This window comes from Elephantulus edwardii, unplaced genomic scaffold, assembly GCF_000299155.1.
Source record: "Elephantulus edwardii isolate Elephantulus edwardi_28Jun2011 unplaced genomic scaffold, EleEdw1.0 scaffold00051, whole genome shotgun sequence".
NCBI lineage: Eukaryota > Metazoa > Chordata > Mammalia > Macroscelidea > Macroscelididae > Elephantulus > Elephantulus edwardii.
Window position 1 is genome coordinate 17,076,101 of NW_006399801.1, and position 10,977 is coordinate 17,087,077.

The 10,977-nt window shown below is 37.0% G+C and overlaps 1 pseudogene; it reads right to left on the reverse strand.

Annotated features, from left to right (window-relative positions):
* Positions 1 to 5,386: 5,386 nt before the first annotated feature.
* LOC102859954 overlaps positions 5,387 to 10,977 on the reverse strand; it is a 12,299-nt pseudogene continuing 6,708 nt past the window's right edge.

The window sequence follows — 10,977 nt, forward strand, 5'->3', positions numbered from 1 at the left end:
TGGGAACAAATATAGATCTCTTCCAGTCAGTTGACCAAGTGATTGTTCTCCAGATTTCTTGGCACAACTTGGTGAGCACATCCAGGGCATCATCTGTTAGCTGAAATAAGTAAATTGGTATACCATCTATTCCTGGGACCTTATTTTTTTTGCTACTTCCTTCAAAGCAGCCTGACCTTCTTCCTTCATCACCATAGGCTCCTGCTCATATATTATTTCATTTTAATCTCTACACATGGAGTCCTTGTTTGCAGGTAGTGACTTGATATTAACAGCTTGTTCTTTCATTTTATCTTCTGATTTTTATTTTTGTTTATATCATTAGATGTATTTTTTAATTTTTTAAAAAATAATATCTAATTTGGAAAGCTTTGGAACCCACTGTGGATTTCTGGGTAAGAAAAGAAAAGCTAGTTGCTGAGTTAATGTCAGTAGGGAAAAAGAACCCTGATATTAATATGAAAGTTAAAAAAATGAGTATAAATTTCAGCTGAATCTTTTTTCCTGAACGATTATGTCATCAATTTATAGTTCTTTCATTATTTAACAAAAGCAATTGCTGACTTCAGGTTCTTTGCATAAAGATGGTTTTTCAATATTCTTCTCTAATGCAACAAACTGTGGCTGACTCTGAGAAGAATGAAAACCCCAAAACACTTAATTGTGCTTATGCAAAACCTATACTTGGACCAGGAGACAGTTGTCAGAACAGAGCAAGGAAAAACTGCATGGTTTAAAATTGGGAAGGGTGTGCGCCAAAGATGTGCCCTACCTCTATGTCTTTTTTTCCTTTTTTCTTTTTCTCTCTAGTGTATTTACAAAATTCGAATGCAAATTCAGACATATTATTTCCATTTATATGGGAACAGATTCTCTGGAAGGCTGGACTCTATAAGGAGAAATGTGGCATCAGGATTGGAGGAAGACTTGTCAATAATTTGCGTTATACAGATGAAAGAATCCTGCTTGTTGAAACTGAGGAGAACCTGAAGGGTCAAGGACTGCAGCATTCAATATGAGTTAAAGCTCAACATCAGAAAACAAAGATTCTCTCCACTGGGCTTATTGGTAGCATCATGATAGATGGTGAAGAGATTGAGATTGTTAACAGCTTCAGTTTGCTAGCCTTTAAAATCAATACTCTTGGTACTAGAAGCCAGGAAATTAAAAGATTAATTATATTGGAAAAGACTGCTGTCAGAGACCTTTCCAAAGTACAGAAGAGTAACAACGTCCATCTGGAGACTAAGATGTGCGTGATACAGGCAATAGTATTTGCAATCACTTGATTTGCATCAGAAAGCTGGACAATGACTAGGGGTGATAGAAGGAGAATTGATGTCTTTGAGCTTTGGTGCTGGTGAAGACTATTGAATATACCATGGTCTGCTAGAAGAACAAAAAAGTTCATCCTGGAGAGGGTGAAGCCAGGCTGTTCCTTGAAGGCAAAGTTCTGAAGCTTCATCTGACATACTTAGGACATGTTGCAAGGTAGGACCAGTCCTTGGAGACCGTCATCATGCTTGGGAGGGTGAGGGACAGTGCAGGAGAGGAAGACCTTCCATGGTATGGATTTGTTTTGTGACTGGGATCATGGGGGATAGATGTATCAGAGACAGTAAGATTGGCACACTATAGAGCAGTATTTAGGGCTGTTGTACATAGGTTCGTTGTACATATGAGTCATAGACTACTCAACAGCACATAACAAACAACAATGCCACAATAGAAAGTCATGGATTCTTTATTGCTCATTCTTACATATTGTGCAGTATTCAGATCCATAAAAAGTAGTCGAAAATATTGTGGCTCATATAAAGTGCGCCTTAGTCTTCTAAGCAATATTTTTACTTTTAAACACTTTAGAGAGGTCCTTGACAGCAGATTTTCCCAATATGCTTTTGATTTCTTAATGGCTACTACCATAGGTGTTGGTTGTGGGTTCACATAAAAGGAAGTTGTTGACAATGTCAATCTTTTCTCTATCATAATGTTGCCAGATAGTCTGTTTTTAGGTGCCATGGAATTAGGTACAACTCATAGTGACCATATGATCAATAGATCTAAACCCTGTCCTATTCTGTGTCATTCTCACAATTTCTAACACACTTGAGCTATTGCTGCAGTCACTGTCAATCTGCCTGGTTGAAGAGCTTCCTCTCTTTCATCATTCTTCACCTGCTCAAACATGATATCCCTCTCCAATGAATAGCTTCTAGCAACATGTCCAAAGTATGTCAATCAAAGCTTTATCATCTTTGCCTGCAGGGAACACTCTAGCTGCACCTTCTCTGAGACAAATTTATTAGTTCTTTTAGCAGTCAATAGAATATTTAGTACTCTTCTCCAACATCATAGTTCAAAAGAATCAATTCTTCTATCATTCTTTCTCATTGCCCAGCTCTCAGCAACATAGCAAGTGATTGAAAAGATCATGGATTGAATCAGGCATATCCTAGTTCTCAAACTAATATCATTGTTCCTCAATAGTTTGGAGAGGTCCCTAAATGAAGACTTTCACAGTGCAATATGTCTTCTGATCTCCTGACTACTGGTACCAACTGTACTGATTGTGGATCCCAAGTAAGATGAAGGCATTGACAGTTTCTATCTTTTGTTCATTCATCACCAGATGAGCTGCATGTGAATCAGATTGACTACATCTGTTGAAGGAATCATTGGAGAAGCAGAATATCAGCAGTCAAAACAAAGCTAGATTCTGATTGCTGAACAAATCATCAATTACTCAAGTTTAAGTTCAAATTAAGAGTGAATAAAATGAAAATAATTTCATAAGAGCCAACAAAGGTCTAGCCAATAGAATCCAATAACATATTTTTTTAAAAAAAATTACCATGGCCAAGTGGGATTCATAACAGGTATGCAAGGATGGTTCAACAAAAGAAAAACAATCAACGTAATTCACCATATTAACAAAATAAATAACAAGAAACATATGATCTTAGCAATTGATAAATAAAAGGCATTTAACAAAATCTAACACGTCTTCCTGATAAAGACCCTCAGCAAAATTGGAATAGAAGGGAATTTCATCAACATAGTGAAAAGTTTATATGCAAAACCAAGAGCCAACATCATTCTCAATGGAGAAAAACTAAAGACATTTTCCTTTCGAACAGAGAACAGATAGGGATGCCCACTGTCACTACTTCTATTCAAAATTGTATTGAAAGTGCTTGCTAGGACAATGCGACAAAAGAAGGAAATAAAAGGCATAAAAATTGGCAAAGAGATGGTTAAACTATCACTATATGCAGATGATATGATAGTGTACACATAAAACTCCAAAGACTCAACAAAAAAACTGCTAGAGTTAGTAGCACAATTTAGAAGAGTGGCAGGATATAAGATCACTATCTAAAAATCAGAAGGATTTTTCTACAGCAACAAAAAGAACTAGTAGAAAAAAATCAAAAAAGCAATACCATTTACAGTTTGTTGTTATGTGCCGTCGAGTCATTTCCGACTCATAGCGACCCTATGTACAACAGCCCTAAACCCTGCTCTATCCTGTGCCAATCGCACCACAAATTGAGATATTTGGGAGTGAACCTAACTAGAGACACAAAAGAACTATACAAAGAAAACTACAGAACATTTCTGCAAGACACAATAAAAGACCTAAAGAAATGGATAAATATGATCTGTTCATGGATAGGAAGACTCATTATTGTGAAAATGACAATTCTACCTACCAAAATCAAACTACATGTTCAATACAATTCCAATATAGAAACCAAATACATTTTTCAAGGAGATCAAAAGGGAAATTGTCAATTTTATTGGGAAAGTCACGAGATCCAAAGTAAGCAAATCACTTCTGAGAAAATTCATGTTAAGAATAAGTTTGAAGCATTGAACATCAATTGTCAAAGACAATTAAGAATATCATCCATGAAGAGAACAAAGACTGAGTAGAAAGAAAAAGCCAAAATGGATGTCATAAGAGACCCTGAATATTGCACTAGAATGTTGAGAAGACAAAACATAGAGATGTTGAAATAAAAAGCTGAACCTAAGATTTCAAAGAAGTTCTACAAAACAAAGTATTATAATGGAATTTGCAGAGACCTAGCATTGGATAATAGAAAAATAAGAACTTACTCAGCATTTCACAAGCTAAAAGAACTGAAAACAAATTAAAGCCTTAAGTTGTAATACTTAGAGATGCTATTGGCAAAATCTTGAATGACTCAGGAAGCACAAAACTCAAAAGGAGCAAAAGGAATTGACTGACACTATTTCATTTTGTTTTCTTGATTTTAAGATGCAAACCACGTTGAAGGTTGTACTCTTTGATCTTCTTCCATAAAGGCTTCAAGTCTTCTTCACTTTCTGTAAGGAAGGTATGTTGTTGTTGTGAACCATAGCGGTTTTCAGAGGCAGTTAATCCCATTGGAAGAGATTTTCCATCCTCCCACAGAGCAGCTGGTGGATACGAACCATGTGCCTCTGGGATTTCAGCGCAGCTTCTTGCCATTAGGCAACCAGAGTTCCCTAGCTCTAAGGAAGAGCACTAGCTCTAAGGAAGTTATATCATCTGCATAATGCAGGTTGTTAATGAATTTTCCTTCAATCTCAATACCACATTCTTCTAAATATTTATTTAATATACAGATTAAATAGGGACAGAGAAAGCATAATTCTGACACCTTTACCTCTTGATTTTAAACCCTGCAGTATTCCTTTGTTCTGTTTCTATGATTACTTTTGGACTATGCATAGATTTCAATGAGCACAATTAAATGTTCTGGCATTCCCATTCTTCTCAATGTTAGCTATAGTTTGTTATGATTCACACAATCAAATACCTTTGCATAATCAAAACAAAAGCAAATATCCTTTTGATATTTTATTCTTTCAGCCAACATTCATCTGGTATCAGCAATGATATCCTTGTGCCACAGCCTCTTCTGAATTCAGCTTGAATTTCTGCAACTTCCTTGTTAGTGTACCCTTCAAGGTTTTATTTTTTTTAAATAATCCTCAGCAAGATTTTACTTGCATGTTATACACTATTGTTTGAGGATTTCTGAACTCTGTTGGGTCACTATTTTTTGGTATAGGAACAAATATGGATCCCTTACAGTCAGTCGGCCAAGTAACTGTCATCCAAATTCTTGGCATAGACTAGTAAGCACAACCAGGACTTGTTATTTGATATTGATGGATTGAAACATGCCATTTGATATTCCATAAGTTCCTGGGGTTTTATTTCTTGCCAATGCTTTCAGTGCAACTTGAACTTCTTTTGTATGTTACTTCCTAAAATGATTTAAAGTTAACCAATTCTTTTTACTACAGTGACTGTGTGTATTCTTTCCATCTTCTTTTTTTTTAAAGAAAAGTAATTTCATTATTTTCTTTATTTTGGTAATAAGGCTTTCTTGTTTTCAGGGGGAAAGATTTTGACTTCAAAAGCAATAAAGTATCTGAGCAGAGAATTTATGTCCTTGATTTCAAGATGGTATTCCTGAGCTATTTTCTCAGCAGTCCATGTATCTGGATAAAGTTTATAATTATTGAGAAGTGTCAATGCTTCTACAATTGAAATTTTGTCTTTGGGAATGTCTGTAATATTCATCATATTAAAGTGATGGCCTTTTGGCAATCTGAACTCCTTCGTCTCATGCCGTGTTTCACCACCTTTTGCCTGCATAGAAGACACAGGATCTTTGGAATCAACATAAACATCTTTTAGTAAGGACAGCAGCCTGTCATCTTTTCGAGTAATTTCTCCCTTGATTTCTGGATGGCGACTCAATTCTTCTCATAGTGGGCTCTTAGTAGAGGGGTGCTTGGGGGAGAGGGAGGGCTTCACCTTGCTGATTTCCCGTTCTGCCCTGTTCTCAAGAGTCAAGTTCCTCATTGCTCTGGACAGAGTGGCCCCATCTCCTCACAGCATGATGCCCCAGGTTTACGCTGCACGTGTGTAGAAAGGTCACTACACTATAGTCTCTGGGAGGCACGGAGCATGTGCCCTTTCCATCTTCTTTCAATGCTTCTTGTAAAAATATACAAACAAAACCCCCCAAAACAACAAAAAATACAATGAGAAGAAACTGACCATCTTTATCCTTTAGAACAGCTGGTAGATTTGAACTGACAGAAAGTCAAATAGCTTTTGAATGATATATAAATTGCTATGGGTAACACCACCAGAGCTCCCTTAAACAATACCTATTTAAAATAAATAAATTCTGTTACACTAAAAAAAAATAAATGCACATAGAATTCTTTATATTGATTTTTAAATTTTTTATTATTATTAATTTCCATGAAAATTTATGGAGACTTTGGATTTCCATTCATTGTTGCACTTTTCTCCCTGCCGACCCTTCTCCCCCCAGTTCACTCCTCTTTGAAGAGTAAAAGAAAAATTCTTTCATTGTTTTATAATTCCTCCCCGCAGGTCCACTCTACTATGCCTTTGTTCTGGACTTCCGTATTGATTTTTTTTCTTTAATTTTTATTCAGCTTGAAAAATGCCAAAAGTTTTATTCACTTTTGTTTTTTAAGTCCAGATCTTTGCCCATTTCATTATTATACTTTGTTAAGTCCTCTTGGAGTGTCTTTGAAAACAAGGATTTAAAAAATTATGTAGTTCTACCTAACTTTCTCTTGGAAATTGTACTCCTCGTGCTGACCACAATATTATATAGATATGCCTGCCCCTGGAAAAGCTATGTGTGTGTATTGTTGTTGCTGTATACCAGAGTTGGAACTGACTTATGGCTAATTCTCAAGGGCATTTTCAGAGACAATTAATTGCTTGAGAGGAGATTGCCCATCTTTACCCTGAAGAGCAGCTGATGGATTCAAACCACATACTTTATTTTTTAAATTTTTTTGGTTTGTCTTATTATTTTCTGTGTGTGTACCATCAAATCGGATCTAACTGGTATGGGAGGAGATTGTCCCTCCTTTTCCAGCAGAGCATCTGGTGGATTTGAACTGCGTACCTCTGGGATTACAGCGCAGCTTCCCGCCTTTAGGCAACCAGAGCTCCCTCAAACCACATACTTTTGAGTTAATGGTGCACTTCCTTACCCTTAAGCCACCAGAGCTCCTCTATGTGTACATAACTCAACAGAAATCCGGTGTCAGTTTCCAAGCATACATATGAATGAGCCTCCAGATAATCTCAGCCCCAAGCTGCTATGTCACTTTCGGATACCTGTAACAGAGACAACTTGACCCTGCTGTATGGTCTACACATTTCCAAGCCACATAATAAGTGAATGTTTTATACCACTAAATTTCAGGGATAATTGGATAGAGCATAATTGATAAATGGAATAGGGACCAGGATATTGGAGTATATATGCTTATTTAAGGGAGTTCTAGTGGGTAGTGGTGAGAAGCTGTGCTGCAATTCCAAAGGTCCAAGGTTCAAATGCACTAGTTGCTCCATGAGACAAGATGAACAGTCTTCTCCCTTGAGATTTACTGCCTTTGAAAACCTACTGAAGGGTTGCTCTGAGTTGGTTCCAACTTGATGGCACACAACAACATTGTTTGTTTGGATGTGCATAGTGTTGATAAATAATGCATTGGTTGAATTAATTTAAATAGTAAATTACTTAAATATTTAAGCATGCGTTAGACTATTTTTAAACAATTTTATGTTTATTAGAGTATTGCCATGAATTTAATCCTGATAATTTTTGCCATATGCTCATATCAACTTCAGCATTATTTAATTAATACTTTTAATTAAATTCAGCTCATTAAACGTAGCTCATTTTTTAGGCAAAAAAAGACATTTAAATGGCAAACAATTTGTTACACTTTTACCGCAGGGGCATAACTCTCATTTGGTATGCTGATATACTTGAAATTTTGACTTGGAAAACATATCCATAATTTATTAATACATTTTAAAATCACTACTGAAATTATTGATTTGTTACTTTTTCAGGAACATTAGTTAATTGTCCCCACCATTCAGAAAAGGAAACTAAAAGACCTACCTATTATTTCTAATTGTTTTGAATAACATGCTTGAAACTCAGTATTTTAACCTGAATGTTATGGGAAGCCAAACTTTATACCAAATATTATATGAAAACCCTTGTTCAGGAATTGAAGGAATTACACATTTATAAGTTAGGATTTCTCTTGTGGCAGATCCCAGAAAATGAGCTGTTTGTTCCCTAAAGACAGGAGACAGCTAGGGCCCCCCTACAGAGTAAGTGTTACCACCTGTGAAATACTTCCTGAGCTAGAGCATTAGGTTGACAATAGAGAATAATTCGGCTTCATTTACAAGGAATTCCTTTTATTATTTGCTTCCCCAGATTATCAATAAATACACAGAGAAACATGAGTTGGGGTCTTCAGTTGAAAACTGCTGACACCCTGTTTTATGTTCTCTGCTCTATCTCATTCCTGGCTGTTTGTCTCATTATTAATAATTATAAAATTATTCCATTCTTTGGGACCCTCCGTCTGCAACAGAATGTCCCTGATTGTAGAGTCTGAGTTGATTTGTTTGGGAATTTTATTCCAGGGAATGAATCACAGGGAAAAAGAAACAAAAAAAGAGATAGCCACCACAGGAAGTGTTGAAAAAGTGACTATCAGTGACAAACAGCTTGTATGTGATTCAATGGGACTTTAAAAAAAGAAAAAAAATGTTTTGTGATTTTCCTTGCTTTTCCCTATTCTCAAAAGTTTTTGAAATGAGTCTCAGAGATGTCCACCTGCAGGGATGAAAGGTGAAGGTCCATTAGTTCATGTACCTTGTGGCTTAAGCGTTGACTCCACTTCTGAGCTGTACATACGGAAGTAAGTTCATATGGACTTCCTTTGCCATGGTTTCATAGAAAGTCCAGTACAACACACAAGACATATATATTTGCATGGCCTCAAGTGAGAGAAGTGCTGTTTGATTGCATCTCCATGAAGCTGGTATAAGTCTGTACAGGGGGTAGCCGTAAGGAGTGAGATGAGACGGTTTTGGAGCAGTGCATAGAAATATCCAATATACTAGACAAATGATCTTTTCCTGGAACTTGATATGTCAGTAGTCAGATGAAAAAATTGGTCTAGAAGGCTTACAGACTCCTCTAATGCTGGCACTCTAATTATCAACCTATACTTCAGCTTTCATAGAGGTAATTATGGCTCATAATATCCTCATGTGTCCCAGAGCAGACACATACTCTATAGAGTTATTTGGTAGTAGATCACCAGGCTTTTCTTCTGAGTTACCTCTTGGTGGACTTTAACTACCTTATTTCAGTTGCCAGTCAAGCGCATAATGGCATAATGATTTGCACCATCCAGATAATCTTATCAGGTTTGGAATGCTATACCCAGGCAAGCAAGCAGTGAAGACTGATAAAGGCTGTGTTCAGAGGACCCAAGCAGGGGCCAGTGAGGTGATGATAAGACATGACCTACTTTCTACTTCTTCTTTTTTTCTTACATAGCTCATAATATAATAATAAAAACTTAATAAAAACAAATGTACTGGATACTTAATAAAAACAAATGTAGTTATTTCTAAGTCATAGTAACCCGGTAGGACAGAGGAGAACTGTCCTATTGGGTTTCCCTGGTTGTAAATATATTAAAGATCAAATCATCTAATTTTGCTCTTAGAAAGCCCGTGTTGGGTTTAAATAGCTAATCTTTAGGTTAGCAGTCCAACGCTTAAGTCACTACAACATCAAGGCTCCTTGGATACTTAGTCCCTGTCTAACTCTAAAACAGGCAAAAGGGATATAGTTTTAAAGACATGATAAAACAGAGCCTTCTTTTTCTCAGGACTTCTCTCATTTTGGTAGTGCTGGGTGGTTTTAAAGAAAAGAAATGTTATTTTCTTAAAGTTTTTAAGGGGTGAGTCTTGTACAGTTTTGTTTAGAGGAGTTGTGGAGGTTCTATTTAAGGCTCTGCTAGTCAACCCTTGAAGATCCTGGGTTTGTGAGTTAATCTGCCTCCAACTGTATCAGATGGCTCCTGCCTTCCCTGTGTGCATGCCTCTGTGTCTATGCTGCTGTGTTTATGACCCAGCAGAGATCACGTTTTAGGACAGGCCTGATAAGGCATGACTTCAAATGACTGATACGTTATAGGTTATTTCACATAAAGTTGCATTACAGAAGGTGATTGCATTGGTTTATATTAGATTATACTACAAATTTAGAAATTAGAATTTTGATACTTTTTTGGGGGGGAGAGGACACATTTTAACCCATTTTTGTTGTTGTTGTTGTGTACCATAGAGTCAGAGCTGACCCATAGCTGACCCTCTGGTGAGTTTTCAGAGGCGTTGATTGCATGGAGGAAGATTGCCCATCTTTCTCCCATGGAGCAAGCAAGCAGCTTGTGGATTTGAACTGAATGCCTTTGGGTTTGCAGTGCAGGTACTTACAACTGAGGCTCCAGAGCTCCTTATTTTAAGCCATAACAGGCCCTATTCATATACATTATTTAAGTGTGATCACTATCGAGTCCAGCTCCACAGACAAGGATTTCTGAGAGAGGATTTACGTGGCTTTGGAATTAAGATACAGAGACAAAGTCAGGGAGCAAGGGGCTTAGAGCTCCACTGAGTCTAATGCTTTATTTTCCAGCAATCAAGTAATTTAAGCTGTGTTTATCTTGATGAAAAAAAGAAATAGAACACTTGTTTCCAGGATGACTCTTGGAATTCCTTTTACAAAAGCACAAATGTTGTTGTTGTTATGTGCTGTCGAGTTGCTTGCGACCCATAGCGACCCTATGTACAACAGCCCTAAAACCTGCTCTATCCTGTGTCAATCTCATTGCCTCTGACACACCCATCCTGATTACCCCAGTCACTGAATCAGTCCAGCTCATAGAGGGTCTTCCCCTCCTGCACGGTCTCTCCACTCTACCCAGCATGATGTCCCTCTCTAAAGACCTGTCTCTCCTTACAACATGTCCAAAGTATGTCAGGCGAAGCCCCAGAATCTTTGCCTCCAA